This window comes from Epinephelus lanceolatus, chromosome 13 (genome assembly GCF_041903045.1).
Source record: "Epinephelus lanceolatus isolate andai-2023 chromosome 13, ASM4190304v1, whole genome shotgun sequence".
NCBI lineage: Eukaryota > Metazoa > Chordata > Actinopteri > Perciformes > Serranidae > Epinephelus > Epinephelus lanceolatus.
The window spans coordinates 42153565-42170898 of NC_135746.1; the positions used below are offsets into that span (position 1 = coordinate 42153565).

At 41.2% G+C, this 17334-nt stretch overlaps 1 protein-coding gene across 2 annotated transcripts in view; it reads right to left on the minus strand.

The window, feature by feature from the left end:
- Positions 1-17334, minus strand: part of cnih3 (cornichon family AMPA receptor auxiliary protein 3) — a 299348-nt gene that overhangs the window by 162484 nt on the left and 119530 nt on the right. The gene's annotated exons all lie outside the window — the stretch shown is intronic.

The following is a 17334-nucleotide window of genomic DNA, read 5'->3' on the forward strand; positions in this document are numbered from 1 at the left end:
TGCAGTAGTTATAAATAGCAATTTCAGAGTCACTGACCGTAGAGTCCAGCCAATTTTCGGTTAAACAGATAACTCCTACCTCTGAACGATGCACAAGTTGACTGATTTCATCTATCTTGGGCAGAAGACTCCTCACGTTAAGGTGCATAAAATGAAAACCCTTCTTGCAGAACACTGACTTGTAATCCTGATCAACTAGAGAAAAACACTCCGGGCCTTGTGCAACTCCAGAAGCAATAGGTAATCCGCTGCCACACTCCGGCAGATCAGCTGTAGCTGGCGCTGTATGTAAGAATGTGGCCAAAACGGTTACTGCACTCAAATTCAAAATACTGCCACGAGTCATGTCCGCCCCCCCCCCCCACCCCCCCTCCCCTACAGATTCGAGATTGCTGCTCTGTGCTGAATTGCTGCGTTGTGCTCCAGCGTCCGGCAAAAATAGAAATCCTGCATATCTGTTGCAGAGGGCTCCGGAGTGCCGCAGCTGAGACGGAGCCGGAACGCAGCACAGCCGCAGCTAGTGGAAACACACACATTGAAATTAACACATTAAAATTGAATCCTATCGGCTCCACTGCCATGCCGGAGCGCAGGTGCAACCAACGCGCAACTGGTGGAAATTGGGGGTGATTTGTTTGCCCACGGGCCGTGGCAGGGCGGTGTGGCCACGTCCTTGATCTTCGGTTTTCCAGCGGACCGTTCGAGCAAGTCCGGGTTCTCTGCTGCTAACGCTGCTGCCGGGATACAGCGGAGGAGGAGCCGGCTGCTAAAGCTATGTACCGGGACACTGCTAATGCTGCTTGCCATGCTGCTAGCGTTTGTTTCTCCAAAAAAAAAATCAGTCGGGTCGATGACCCACCTGCACATGGGCTACAATGTATGATCGAAAATAAATAACAGTTGAAAGTATTGGAAATGTCCATCCCCGTCTAGCTATGATGCTAGTTAGCCAACTTTGGCTAAAGCTTACCTGTCGAGGAGAAGAGTAGTCACTTCGACATCCAATTTCAAATTCTTCTCCACTTTCAACTGTCTCCACCGTTAAAAAGCATCTCCTACATAAACCCTCGCTTTGCCTCAAGTTTTATCTTGGCGTTTTTGGGAATCATAACGAGGTCATTTGGGTTTAGTCGCACCATCAGCCATTGTAGCTCAGTTGTAACTCTAACTGATGCTGAGACTCTACTGACTGTGTGACTGGTAGACAGCGGTGGGTGGCGCAACAGGCCAAAACACAAATTCAAAACATAAACATGATTTGCAGACCGTAATTTTTTTTTTTTTTTTTTAAATGCGATTATTCTGGCTGTACTATTGTTATCGGTGAGATCAGTATGTTATATTAACATTATTCCTTAGTCTCTGTGACATATTAGGATGATTTTACAACTATTTGCTTTAGATTTTTTACATACAGGTCCTTTAAGTCTGATCCTCTCTGTCCAGTTGTTTTTAACATAGAACTGGGCTGATTAAAGTTAATTTTTAACTGATGTTAAGCTGGTCTGGAAGAAGTCCACCGGACCAAGCACTTATGTCAGCTAATGAACGTTAAGCTATCATAGCTAGCCTACATAGTCTACTGCCAGCATATTTATGCATGTACATTAAGCCAAAAAAATGAAAATGGCTCTGCTCTCAGTTCACAGGAGATGTTTTAATTGTCTGTATCGAGGGTACTTACGGAGTCTGGCAAGTGAGCACTTGTGTCTGCAGCTCCTTCTATGGATTTTTGTATGCGGTCATCTGTATGCCATTGTCAGAGTGCGTTAAGCCGATCTTTGTAATCATGTGAGGTTGCCCTTTTTTGCGTTTTTATGGTTCACTTATAGCATATATTGACATATGTTTTGGCTTTTCTTTGTAGTAATCTCATTTTGTGTTTTATATTGTTTGTTGTAGAACTACATATTTTTTATTTTGTATTTTTGTTTTATGTTGTCTGCTAAAACAAAAGCTAATATCAGGCTGTACGTGAAAAAAAAAAAATGCAGTCAAACCGGTGGGGCTAGCTGCAGTTTTGGTGAAGATTTGGTTAAGATATTCGTGCAGTTACAGTACCGGTGCCTGGAGCAACCAAAAAAGAAAAAGAAAAACTCGGGTGCCAGCAATTATTGTCACATTTTACAAAGTACCCCAGGAATGAGTCCTAAAACTCAGAAATAAGTTAGTTCCTGCCTCATGAAGTCAATGGGTTTTTTGAATGTGTTTTTGGTTAGCTGTCAAAAATAAAGTCTGTGGTTAACACAAGCTGAAGAGACATTAACATTTTGTCCAACAACATAAAATGTGTGAGGTAATACCACACTCATTAATTCTGAAGATCTTATGTGGTGGTTTATGAGGTTGTCCCTTGTCACCGATCCTGTTTGTGATTATCATGGACAGGATCTCGAGATGCAGCCAGGGAAAGGAAGGGGTCCGGTCTGGGGACCTCAGAATTGCATCTCTGCTGCTGGAAACCATTGCTGGGGAGAGGGATGTCTGGGGTGCTTTGCTCAGCTTGCTGCCCCCGCGACCTGGCCCCGGATAAGCAGATGAAAATGGATGGATGGATTACTGCTTCATGTATATGTTGCATTTTACTGTTGTCGATGTTTAGGGTTGTGCTCAGTAGTGGGTGTGTACAAAAATATGGGACAAGTCACATCTTGTATTTATTCAGTAAGGAGCGATGCATTTTATTTTCAATACGGGATGATTTTGTGTTAACGTTACAAAGTATGGGTGGCCACTTATTACTCCGTGAAGTTGGCAATGAAAAATGTACTGTTTGTTATGGGTGCATGTTCAACACTGAAGCTATCAATTTAGCTCTGGAGGTTTGCTACTAAGATTAGCGACTGGGTCTAACCATAGACAGTCAGTGTGACTAACTACTGTAGATTATTCTTACTTCTGCTATCTCACTGGAAGTTGCACCCATAATCATTTCTACAGTAAAACCCTCAAGAAAAGATGCATTAGATCATCATATGTTTGAAGTGTGGCTGTCCTGAGAGAACAATGTATCTCTAAAAAGTCAACTTTTCATGGTGTCAGAAAAAACAGCCCTGTTTTCAGCATTGTGATGATGCAATTTCCAGCTGATCCAAGAGGGTTTTTAAAGAGTTTGTTTAGAGATCTGGAGATACAAAGTTTTCACTGGACAGAAGGATGAGGGCAGGACAGGAAACTACAAGACTTACCTATGAGAGATATAGTTAGTAGAAGAAGAAAGTTGCATAAAATGGGAAAACTCAAGTATGTACCTCAAATTTGCACTTTAGTACAGTACTTGAGGAAATGTATTAAGTTTCTTTCCACCACTCTGTGACATCACCAAAGCAGTCTCAAAAAAAAAAATCCTGAGCAGCATTATAGATTTCAATTAAAAATACTTGTATAAACATATAAAGTACTTTGCTTGACTCAGGGGTGTCAAAATACGGCCCAGGGGCCAGAATGGGCCACCAAAGGGGCCAATCTGGCCCACTAGATATTAGCTAATATTGATGCACTTGTGAGGGCTAAGAGGTTTCAGAAGCAGGTTTAATAGTGAGGAGCCTACTTCATGTAAAATACTGTCTCAGAAACTTTTCCACCCTGACCAGAATACAGCTCTCAGAAATAACAATAATTACTTATTGTGGTCATATCACCATAAGACTCTGTATCAGACTTCTGTCTTAAACAAGGGCGGAAATTCCATTTCATTGTTGGGGGGACAATAGTCAAGTCAAGTCAAGTTTATTTCTATAGCACATTAAAAACAACCTCAGTTGCCCAAAGTGCTGTACAGGCTATGCATTTAAATACATATAAACAAATATAAATAAAATAAATATAAACATCCCTCTCTAAAACACATGGTAAAAATAAACAATAAAACGTAATAAAATGACCAATAAAACATCATAAAACCAAATCAAGATAAAATGAATAATACTAAAACCAAGATCTCATGTGCTGAAAGCTAGTGAGAAGAAATGGGTTTTCAGCAGGGATTTAAAATGCTCAAGAGTCTGAGCAGCTCTTATATGCAGTGGCAGGCTGTTCCACAGATTGGGGGCTGCCACCGAGAAGGCTCTATCACCTCTACTTTTAAGTCTAGATCTGGGAACCTCCAGCAGCAACAGGTTGTTAGACCTCATTGCTCTGACTGGGGTGTGGGGGTGTAGCAGCTCAGACAGATAGGATGGTGCCAGGCCGTTAAGACTTTTAAAAACGAATAATAAAATTTTAACCTGGATCCTGAAAGAGACCAGAAGCCAATGTAAGGAAGCCAGTACAGGTGTGATGTGGTCACAGCGTTTTTTCCCCTTTTAATAAGGCGGGCAGCTGCATTTTGAACAGCCTGCAAACGGCACAATGAAGACTGGTCAAGTCCAGCATACAGAGAGTTACAATAGTCTAAACAAGACGTGATAAATGCATGAATTGCTCTCTCAAAGTCATGTGGAGGGAGGTAGGCCTTCACCTTACTGAGGAGTCTTAATTGAAAGAAGCTCGTCTTGACAACTGAACTGATCTGTTTATCCAGTTTAAAAACAGTCACACCAAGGTTCCTCACAGCAGGACAATAAACAGAGCAAGAGCAATGTTTTGGGGGGACCAACAAGTTGCATTCAAATTTACTGTTGTAACACATATAAATGGAGCCAGCATGGTCAAATGTATGTAATAATTATGTTAAAAGTAATAATGTTTAGAACAGCACCCCCTACCAATACAGTAGCCCATATATAAAGGTTTTTAATATGTTCAAGCTGCATTACCAAGAATGACAAGTAAGTGGCAATGTACAACAGATATTACAAAGACTGAAAATCACAATTAAGATAGTTTCAGTTTGAATTTATCTTGTCATCATATATTGATGTGGTCATTCAATAAGTGTCACTCAGTTTATCTCTGCTACAATGACATGCTAGTTAATATACAAATATTACAGTTACCATTTACAAAAGATTGGTAACCAAACTGTACTAAATTTGGTGCAAAATACTTTGAGTTTGAATGATTTTTAGCGGCTGGGCTGTTTGTATGACTGCTGCATTCACACAAAAGATTCATCCGCAAGGAAATGAAGTAAACAAAACGCTGTCTGGTTACAGCTAGTAACGTATCTTATTCTGTTGAAAAGTAGAAGTAAACAAAGTTGTCCGACATGTCTCTTGTTGTAAGTGAACTTTTGCAAAGTAGTTACTTACTGAAGCTCAGTTTCCTCTACTCTGACACACTTCCACTGATTCCCAGTCAGTTCTGCCAGTGCCAGTGCTGCTGTGTGCCGGTGTATGCGGACATGGACCAAACCATTGTGAGGCAGATGAGGGGGGATGATGCAATCTTTCTAAAGTTAGAAATGCATTGTGTTGCGTGCAGAGACCGCTGGTATAAATGGGCTAGCAGGGCTAAGCCCTGCCTATCTTTTACAATGAAGACGAGAAAATTATTAAATTAAAGAAAATATTAAAATATTAGTTATTGAACCTTAGAACTGATTGTTTTTGGTGGAACCTATAGCAGCAACAGCTCTACACCTCTATTTATTTTTCACCCCTCTCTCCAGTTCTGCTGTATTAACACCAGGTTTAATATATTTTGCTTCCATCTCTCTGCCCTGCTCTACTCTACTCAACGCTACTTAGCTCTCTCTCTACTCTACCAGTAGACTACCACATCCACCTGTTGCACAAAACGCACACAGCAGTGTTTCCCCTAGGATGGAGTTGTAGCAGCGGAGGTGAAGCACACACATGAAAAATAATTTTCACATGCGTGAAACTTTTTTGTATGCTTGCAAAGCGCAGCCTGTGACTTCAGGCAGAGAGACCGCTGCATCAGAGCAGAAGAGCATGTTTTAAAATACATTTATTTTATCAATTAGTTATTAACTTTTACTATTTTTAGCAACTTGCCCGATCGGGCAAGTGAGTTGTTAGTTTACATGCCCGACCTTGAGTTTTACTTGCCCCGGGCAATCGGGCAATCATTATTGTTGAGCCCTGTATTTATTATTGTTATTAATACTAATATTTATTATTATTATTATTATTATTATTATTATTATTTATTACAGTTTAGTTCTTAACTCCAGTGTTTCCTCAGTGGGAGTCGTGTGCACCGGGGGGCGGCCGCTGGTTCTGGCTGCTGTGGCGCTGGCTTGGGGTCTGCTCTCCCCTGGTGGAGTGGAGGGTTCAGACCATCTCCTTTTGGCAGTGACGCTGGGCTCTTCCCTGTCTGGGCTGGGATGCGGGTTCCTGTTGGCGGCCGGGTTGCCGGGGGCGGCCATCTGGACAACCACTATCACAAAACTGGTTATCAACTAGCTCAGTCAACTCTGGGTTTTCCTGTCCAGCCAGAAGCATTCATGTTAAAGATGTGGGGTTATTAACTGCAAGCGACATTGTCAGGACCATGCATGATGTGCATTATAAGTTATGAGATAAAACGGTGAGTGTTTATGGAAGAGCAAAAAGTAATATTCATCTGAGCGAAATGTAAACCATAGCCTGTAATCTAACAACAGAATAAGAAGATATAGAAATACTACAAGGAATTTCCAAATATTAAACTTAAAATATGTGTGGGTATTATAATATATGATTTTAATATAGAGTGAGTATTTTTTGCCATTTAGCTAGAAAAAAAACTCGTCACTCATCTCTATGTCACATAAAAACTCTTCAAAGTTATGCCAGGCTGCTTCTGTTAGTGAAATTCTGAGTGGAAAAATAGTTAATGGCCGATGAACTGATGATCTGACTGTTGCAAATGTTGCATTTGGAATCGCAGGAGCCAATTAACAGTGTGTGGATTATTTATTTCTGGTTCTCATCACACAGGTGTCTCATGTTATTCTGAGCTGCAGTGATGGAATCACTGTCAGAAAACACTAAGGCAGAAAAATACACTTTACACAATTAAAATGCAGCTAAAATCAGCATTGTGTGTTCAGTGTTATTAACAATCTCTGAAACCTCTGCTTTAAAACCAGAGTGGAGATATAAAGCCTGAAACAATAAAATTATTCGAATGACCTATAAAAATGTGAACTATTTTGATCTGTCACTTCAGACTTTTGACCATGTCGAGATACTTTGTTTTTTTCAGTGATGTGATTGGTCAGTGGTCAGGGTGTTGACAGGATGTGGTCAGATACTCTCTAGTTAACAAGCAGGTGACCTGTTCAGTATAAATTACCATGTGATTTCAGTGGTAAAAAAAACAGCTTTGTAGTACTAAACTAGAATTTACACAGTGCGGTTGTATGCCTTGGCATTTATAAGAGTGAGATGGATTCACAGTCACAGTGACCTTTAAACTTCGACCACCAAATCTAATAAGTTCCAAGTGAACATTTGTGCCAAATTTTAAAAAAAAAAAAAAATTGTCAAAGGTATGAGATATAATGTTCACAAGAGTGTAGTCAGTTCGTCGTTGAGTCCAACTGGACTGATTGAGATATGTGTTCACAAGAATGAGATGGACGGATGGACGGATGGACAGATGGACAGACAACCCAAAAGACATAACGCCTGCTTTGTAGTACAGGCCACTGGTGTGTCAGATTCACTGCAGAGAGACACCTGCTGTCATACTGTCGATTTTAATGACTGTAACTCTGAAAGTGAAGATCTGTCTGATGCAAGTGATGATGATGACAACTAACTTTGTGCCAAGTGATGAATTCAAAGAAACATTTGAGCATGATTATGACAGTACTAGTATGTTGCAGTGACCCCAAGACAGCAACTGAAATTTGTCATTATGTAGTGTAAATAGGGTCTGTGATATATCTACTCTTGCCACCCTGCCATAACATCTACCTTTACAGACTTTATCATGTTCCGTTCTTGGTGACATTGTCAAAATGTGGTAATTCAGTTATTTATTCATTTATTCATTTTCTGTACCCGCTTATCCTGTTAACAGTCGCAGTGGAGCTGAAGCCTATCTGACATTGGGCAAGAGGCGGACAGGTCCCCAGACTATCACAGGGCTGACACATAGAGACAGTCAACCATTCAAACTCACAATCAATTTAGAGTCATCACTTAACCTAACCTACATGTCTTTGGACTGTGGGAGGAAGCTGGAGGACCTGGAGTAAACTCATGCAGACACGGTGAGAACATGCAAACTTGAAAAGCAGGAACCCTCTTGCTGGGAGGTGACAATGCTAACCACTGCACCATCATGCTGCCCTAATTCAATGATATGTTTGTTATTTAGGTTATGATCAAAGGTGGTGTTATACTGGACATTGTTAATTGAAGAGTTGTTTCTAGTTGTTTTCTTACAATTAACACACACAAGGTTAAGAATATTAGAAATCTAAATGCAGTGCATCAAAAACAACCCTGACACCAACCAGCTATGGCTGTGTCAAAAAAATAACAAAATGCCTTTTTAGTTTAGTTTGATAGTTTTTACCAAACATATCCTTTTCGCCTAAATCAACTTTCAAACCATTCTAAGCGCCACCGTAATGAAATAACAGTTTTACTTCATTTGGAGAATGAAACAAAATCCGGTACATTCTGTATGACTCCAACCATGGAAATCTAGGTTGTTTCCAGTGTAAGTCATGCAGCACTATTAATATTCATTTCCTGCTGAGCCTAACAGTGGTTGCTATTTTCTTGTCAAAGCGGAGCCTCCCATCCCCCCTCTCTTCTTCCACTCTTTCTATCCTCCTCCTGATTCTCTCTCTTAATCCCCACCACCCCCCTCCCCGTTATCTCTCCCCTCCTCCCCATCGCTGTCTCCACGTTTCTCTCCACCTCTCAGGTTTTCTTTCCCGCTTAACAGTGTGTGGGATCAAGGAGGCACTGTAGTTTGCATATAAACTCATTTTTCTGACTGATAGAATTTACACTGGTCCTGCATGAGGGATTGCATAGAGAAAATCGTGCGCACGCACACACACACACACACACACACACACACACGCACACACACACACTGTCTTTCTTTTCTCAGTAGCAGCATTGTTGCTGTTTTGGTTTACCTAATTTCTGGCAGTTGCATCACTTTCCTTTCATCATCTGATGCACATGCATGTGTTTCTCTGTGTATTAAATGCTGTATGTATTCATTATAAATTAATTTAGTAATTTTAAAGCTAAGCTGCAGATATTCTGGATATATGTGTTTTTCATTATCATATTTTTTCTATTTGGAGAGAAAGGGTTTAGAGAGTGGAGATTATTGTGCTACTTTATTCAGCACTAATTGAATTTGTGTGAAGTTTTGTCACATTAATTTGTCCTCAACAATAAGCTTAAGCTGCTAAAGGCTGATTACAGTATGTTGGCTCTGAACAACACACAACCACGGACTTACTTTACTGAAGGGGTGATGGTGACACAAATTTTTAATCCTAACCTTCAGATTAGATTTTTCCTTTGATGAGAATTTGCAATGAGTTTGATTTTATTTAGGAAATTGACCAAATATTACACTATATAGCAAAGGCGCGGAAAGGTGGGTGTTGTGGGTGCTACAGCACCCCTTATTGGGAAGTGGTGGAACAACACAGCCTGTAAGTGATTGGCTGTTTTACCATAACACATGGATTATCAAAACATTTGTTTTTTATTTTAAACAATGTCAATCAGGTCAGGTCAAGGTGCAAGGGTCAGTGTCAGCTCATGGAACAACTAAACTTGGGAAGAGATTTGCGATAGCGGTAGCTTACCGATAGCTTGGACAGGCTGAAAAATATCAGAACATTGTCAGGACAATTGTGGAGCTACTTTTTAGGCCAATAAAAATTTTTGGACATAGGGAACTTCCACTGCAGGTGCAAAGCCATCGGAATGGAGTTTTATAGCAGCTAATGATGGAACAGCAGACAAGCAGACTTAACATTATGAGTTGCCCAGAGGATGTGAGTGTCTTCAGCAAACAGAAAACTGGATGTCTGACATCATTCAGACAGAGGTAGGTTTTTCTGGCACATGCAGTCCAGAGAAAAGTGTGTCTAAGCCAAATGAGTGCACATTATTTGGAATGACGGAATCACCGGTCTAAGAACACCTGAGCAGTATGGAGATATATACATGCCACATTTTTTTGTGCCCTCAAATTCATTGCTTCCAATGTAGATGTGCGGCAGGTGCACTTAAATGCCAGGGCGACACCGCCGGGGTCTGCCCATTGGTCCGACAGCCCATTGTTCCGACCATATTAAACCCATTGTTCCGAAGTCCCGTTGTTCCGAAATCATCATGATGTCCTGTGGTTAAGGTCTGGTTAGGTTTAGGCACAAAAACCACTTGGTTAGGGTTAGGAAAAGATCATGGTGTGGGTTAAAATGAAAAAGAAAGTGGCAAACACATAAGCCGTGAGCCTGCTTCGCCTCAAGCCTTTCCCAGCTGACCCAGAGCCGGTTGCGGCGCACCATCAAGACAGAAATACGCCCGCCAGGAGCCATTCAGTAACGCGGAAATCTCCCCACACAACCCGGACCCCAGAGTAGCCTACTTTTGTTGCATTTGCCGATCCTCTATGGTACACAAATACAGTATAGCCTAGTATAATCACATATTGGAACAACAGGACATCGGACTAATGGGATGTCGGACCAGGGGGCTGTCGGACCAATGACATGGACCCGACGCCACCGCCACGCACATGCCTTCCTAGGCGCCTATTTTTCAGGGCACAACAACTACGCACAGAGATAAACAGTCCAACTTTTGGAACACACCACATGTCACATGACGAGGAACAACCAATCAAAATCTGCAGATGTCTTTCCCTTTTCCGTAAATATCAGTCTATGATAAATATCAAGAAGAAGTTGATCATGTCAGTGCAGGGCTGTCTGAGCTTTACATCTGTCCCATGGACAATATTTTTGGCCTAATACACACTTACAAAACAGCGCCCAGAAGAAGATAAGCTCTGCACTCAGGATTTCTGGTATAGGCTATTATACGTTGCTGGTTATGTTCGCCTAGCAAACTTTGACGCAACCTGTCTCTGCACCCTGCCTCCACACCCTTGCAAGCTGGCTCAGAGTAGGTACAAGAGTGGCGAGTTGTGCAGTCTTGCACCCAAATGCGGCCGATGGCAGCCGGTGGCTGCTTGCTCCACTGCAATTCAACAGCTAACAAGTGGAGCTGCTAACAACCACTGCTGTAACAAACAAACTCCACAAATCCATTAAGCAGCTCCACCATCCACAGTCAGACACACACAGCTGATTATTTACTGCTGAATTACAGCTCGCAACTCGCACCAACAGCAGACGCTGCTCCAATGTGAGTGTTTTTGCTGGCTAGCGAAACATCCTGGTGCAGACCATTTACTGGAGTTTAGCAGCCTGTTGCTCATGTAGGATCTGAAGATAAAGCACGACCACTGGCGGCTTTCAATGTCCAATAGTCCACCACTAACATTTTCATCATGTCTCGTCAACAAAAATGAAATACAAATTTCGTTATTTTCAAGATCCATTTTTAGCTTGGTTGCTGACAAAAAATCTTTGTGATAGTTTTCGTCAACAAAATTAACATTGATGTAAACGTATTGACTTAGGACAGAAAGAGTCTGCTCAGAGAGGCAGGGTGTTTGGTGCGAAGGACAAATGGATGGGGTTGTTAAAAAATGTGTGGTTTTGTTGGTTGTACTTGTTAGTTAGGAATACACATGCAGCATGAGCACATCACTGGTAGTTCTGCAGGAAGTTCAAACCCTCATTTGGTGAAATATTTGAGTCATAAAGCTCAAAGCGCTGCCTCCGAATGATACAAAACAACATGAGTTAAGTTAGCATTCAGATGTTGACCTAATAAAGCCCACTTTCATCACATTGTGCTACTGCCGTGTGTTTTAATCCAATCATTCATGTCTTCATCAAAACATGTTCATATTTGAGTGCAGTCAATTCAATCATAATTTCTTAAGCTCAGTTTTCTTAATGAGTTAACAGGGCTTTATGCTTGAGGAGCTGAGCTCTGCCAGACAAGATCCCAGGGGACTACACTTCAACATCCCAGCACACTGCAGTGAAAAATGCCATGACACTCCTCTGTTACTCCACTGACTGACTGATTCTTATGGTCAGCTGCCTCTGGCATCAAATCCAGAAGATGCTCATAAGAACATGTAACACTTGTGGATCCTAAAACAAGGACACTGATGCATTAAACCAACTAGTGCTTTTGTGCCGTGCAGACAACTTGCTAGCAATTATTCAAAGCTTTAACAATCTTAGAGTGTGATGATTGTGACAAAAGACTTCATGAAATGTGCTTTATATGCATGAGGTGCAAGACTTTTTGGCATAAGCAGTATGCAGGTTATGTCATGATAACTGGAAACTGCCACAGTCATTCCTGGTTCTCCCCTCCAGGCATTTCCATATAGTGTGGTGTCTGGTGTCCTTTACAACATTGCTGTTTAACTTTGCAGCCTTTGGAAATAACTTCCTTTGTAGACAGGAAGTACGAAAAGAAAGCACATGTAGGCCAAGGGAGGTAAGAGGTTCATCCTATTACTGCAAATTTTACATCTATGTTTCCCACACAGGCGCAGGCAAGGAAACCATGTGCAGAGAGAATAGAGAGGTCATACGAAGCAATGTCCGTTTCTGATGTCGGCGGCAGCTGATCACAGCTGGATGCGCTGTCAGTCAGCTTTAACAGCTGAACAGACTTTCGATAGTGTGTTCCCACACACATGTGTACTGTCCTAACACTGATAAAAGCCCACAGTTAACAGTGGCAGAGCAGCAGTGTTTTCTCTGTGTTTAAGAAACACCTGCATATGAATAACAACCTTCAACTGTGCACTGTGTCCTGCTTAGAGGCACAGGAACCATTTTTCCAGCAGAATGCATTTGTATCATTGGTAGTGTGCTCTCAAGCCCCAGAGCCCTGTCGCTGGCACTGGAGGCATAAAAAACTGGAGTGATTACGACAGTGACGGTTGAAATGGTGATTTACAGCCCCTATTCAGTGAGGACAAAAAGAAACCTTGATGAACAAGAGTGCACAGAAGAACTTTTGATCACGCAAAAGCATTTTCTTTTACGAACTGCTGACCTGCAGCATAATACACTGTGCAGCACAGTTGTGCGTATGCCAAAGGAAAGGACTGCCTAACAGCAAGGTAAAGTGGTGGAAACATTCTCAACAGACTGTCCACTTAGACTGATATTGATTTGTTTTAGGTAGGCCTTTGTATAAGTGGATAAAAAATGTTTTTCTGCTGACCCCCATCCACAGCAGTACATTGCTGAGCTTCTGTGGCAGTACTCCTGCCTGCTTTTCCAAAGACATGCCAACTGCCATTCTGTACAACATCTATTACACGTCTATCTGTCCTGGAAGAGGGATCCCTCCTCAGTTGCTCTTCCTGAGGTTTCTACCATTTTTTCCCCCGTTAAAGGGCTTTTTTGGGGGAGTTTTTCCTTATCGGCTGTAAGGATCCTAAGGACAGAGGGATGTCGTATGCTGTAAAGCCCTGTGTAAGCCCCTCCAACTTACACCCCCCACCACCCCCACCCACAAACACACACACACACACACACACACACAAAGCAAAAAAAAGAATGAGGATCCGGTTTGTTGTTTACTCACTGGGATCTACAGTGCATGCGTACACACACACACACACACACACAGTTGCACTGAGACTGTGCTGCACCAATAGACAGGCATGTGAGATTGGCACTCAAACACACACAGTGCCTGAGAGAAGCAGAGATAACAGCTCAGCACAGCACCAGTTGATTTCTGACTCCTCTGTCATATCTTCTCCAATGTTCTAATGTGTGGTGACACACACACAGAGCTGACGAGACAGGTGGCAGTGGGGCAGGGGGGTGCAAGAAGAGTGGCAACTCAGAAGAGTCTCAGAAGTGAAGAGTACAGGGTGCAAAAATGGCTGGGGGTGGGGATGATTTACAAGAGGTCTTAATCAGGCATATCTGATGTAGAGCCATCTTGCATCTTTTATCTTGGAAACTGAACTTTTAGAAATTAGAGATTCATACCAAACATCAAATAGCAATCCTTTGACATCTCCATAGAGAATGAAACTGGATGTCTATGCTGTAATGTACATGAGATGATTATTCCTTCTTATCTATAAAGTCCACACAAATATTTACTGGCCACTTTATTAATAATGTTGTATTGGGTTGCATTCAATTCTGCAGGTGGTACTTTAAAGCCTTATCACGCACAGTAGTTTGAGTTTTCCCTTAACAGTGGGTAAGGGACACATTAAATTTAAATTTTAAGTCAAACTAGTTTTACTAGTAGAATAATTACATTTTCAGTTGCTTGCTGGTAGTTCAGCTGCATTCCTATTTGCATAATGGTTCAAACAGGATTCTAGTAGTTCAATTATTATCATCTATTTTTTCTGTAGTTAACTATAGGTTTATAAGGATCTATTGATCTAGATAGATATATTGATTCAATGATCAACAATCCAATATTATTGATGCAAAGTGAAAACATTGATCTATAATATCATCTTTAAGATACGCTTTTATTTTGAAATTCTGTGTCACCATCAAACAGCAGCAAGCAGATGTCAAGCAGCTACTGAGTGTGTAGCAGGAAGGAGAGACATGCCATGTCCTTTTGTGAATAAGGCAAGGTTTGTCGGGTCATAAGAAGAGTGACTCTGGCTCTGAAAATACTTTTGCCTGTTTTTGCAGTTTTCCCTGGACATAAATTAGAAAGGATCATCACAGAGGAATTCCACAGATGATAATCTGATTGATGATGATTCACAATTTGATTGACATGATTTATAAATACTTTTCAAATATTCATAAATTTCTGCGATGTAATAGGCTGCATTTATGGGACTCCCCATCATAGTTCCATCCGAGAATAAAGGAGATAACATGAGTTGTAAGTCATTTCACAGCAATTCAGCAATTCAGTTAACATCAGCCTAATACTGACAGAATGAAATAAGTATAAAAATCAAGTATAAATCAAAACGTCATTTTTTCATTGCAATTTTTAAAAAAGTAATCTTTGTTCTAAATAATATTTATATCCATTTAAAATAATATTTGTAATTATCATAAAATTATTTTCATTATAACTTATAAGTCCATAATTCCATTCATAAAGCCCATCAATGAATTAAATTACTTAATAACTTAATCAAATAATTCCATAAATAAACCCAAATCATGACTTTGAATCATTTAATTTACACATAAAGTCTGAAATATAATTTCAGCTATCAATCCAGTAAGCTAAGTCAGCAAACATAACTACATATAACCACATTACGTGAATGAAATGGATTACCATATCTACACACAGCATCCTTTCACAAATTAAACTACATGAATGCATGAATGAATGAATCTCAGAGGATCGCTCCTGCTGCTTGCATAACACCTCAACCCGTGTGCTACATAGTTCTTAATTTGCGGTAAATCGTAGATTATTGTTACTTGCCCTACTGTCAAACATATACACATATACTGTACAGCACATACCAATACCATCTCTGCAGTCATCTGAGCGTTGATGCAAACAACTTTTTCTCCGACCTGTCTCTGTGCAGGAGACAAACCAAGGAAGCGCACCTTCACAGCTGATATTAAGTACATCAAAGCAAACCTGCATCTCTCGGTATATACCCGCATCAGCTCAGGCTGTTTTTGTGCTACTTGAATTACATAATTCTAAAATCATAGCAAAGAATGAAAAAGAAAATATAACAGTCTTTTAATTTATGGATTAACAGTGCAATCCCCTCATCAGGACTCTAGTTTCTGAGGTCAGCTGTCTGACTGATGAACACTGTATACAAAAGCAGAGCTGACATTCCTGCACTTTCCCATAAATAATAGGGGCTGTAAATCACCAGTTTCATCACGATACAATACTATATCAATTCTTTGGACAGCAATACGATACTTGCAGATATCACAAAGTCTGCCACAGTACGATTTGATTCAGTATGATTCAGGGGCATGCAATCGGAATGGGATGATGGCTATTTAAGATAAAAACAACACAGGCAAGAAGAAGGCAAGAAACAATAAACTACCAGAAAACATTCAAAATCTGTTTGTGAATCGTATGGGGGGGTTATAATCTGAGGGGTGAATACAACTTTAAAACAATAAGCATACGTACAACTATGAAAAGTTTCTGTGTATCGATTACTGGTGTGAAATTATGGAACAGTCTGAGTGAAGAAATGAAGCAATGTCCAAGCAAAAATCAGTTTTAATTAATGTACACAAATATGATTTTCACAAGGTACAGCGATGGGGTGAACAGACAGGTGAAGTATTGTATTATTATAATATTATTAAAGGAGCAACAAGTGAAATTCATTATTTCTAGATTGAAGGAATTAAAAAATTGCTATGTGAAGAACTAGAGGTGTAATTTAATCTGGAGTATAGCATGACCTCACGCACCCTCTCTCTGTGTTGATCTCCAGCCCATTGTTTACAAGCCGGTCCGGCTGCGCGTTCATGTACGTTCATGTGAATCCGACTGGTGCTTACGCTAACGTCCCCATGCTTCTTGGCTCCGACTCACTGAGCCTGGCGGAGAAGCGTGGGGACGTTAGCACTAATGGGCTGCCATGCTAACGTTCCAACTCATCTCCATGAGACCGTGAGCCCGGGTCAGTTGGAGTTGGAGCGTTAGTGTGGTAGCCGAGTAGTGCTAATGCTAACAGGAAAGCAGGGAAATAGCTAAACACAGCAGAGACCGAGAGTGAGTGAAAGACATTGCTAACTGCTAAGTTGGCTGTTTAGGTTTTATTTCCTCGCCCCTGTGGCGAGTGAATCTGCCTGCAGTGAAAGCGGGGGCTAACCGGTGCTTCCTCCTCATGCTCCACTTCACACAGCCAGTTAGCTTCTGCTAGCTTCCCAGCTAGCGGCTCTCCATTTGGATCCAACCGGAGCACCAAGCCCTGGTTTGTTATTCAGGTTAATGTGGGAAGAAGCAGCGGGTATATCGGGCAGCTGAGTGAAGCTGAGTGAAGCAGAGCCTGCGGAAGAAACACCGGGACTGTCTGGATGTGATAGTCCGTGCTGCGGTACTCGTCTCACCAGCACAGACGAGGCAAGTGACGGGGGGGGGGGGGGGGGGGGGGGGGGGGGGGGGCGTGTTGGAGAGCAGAGGTAGAGGGAGGAGTGGCTCATGACACACTTTGTTTTGCTCTACAGACAGTGCACAACAGCGAACCTAGCAGTGAAACGATTTTGCTTATTGCCCCTTTAATAATGTTATTAATTGTTATTATTAAACTATTAATAGTAAAAATATTATCGATAATATAATGTATTATGTATTTCTAATATATTGTAGTGCTGCACGATTAATTGCAATCGCA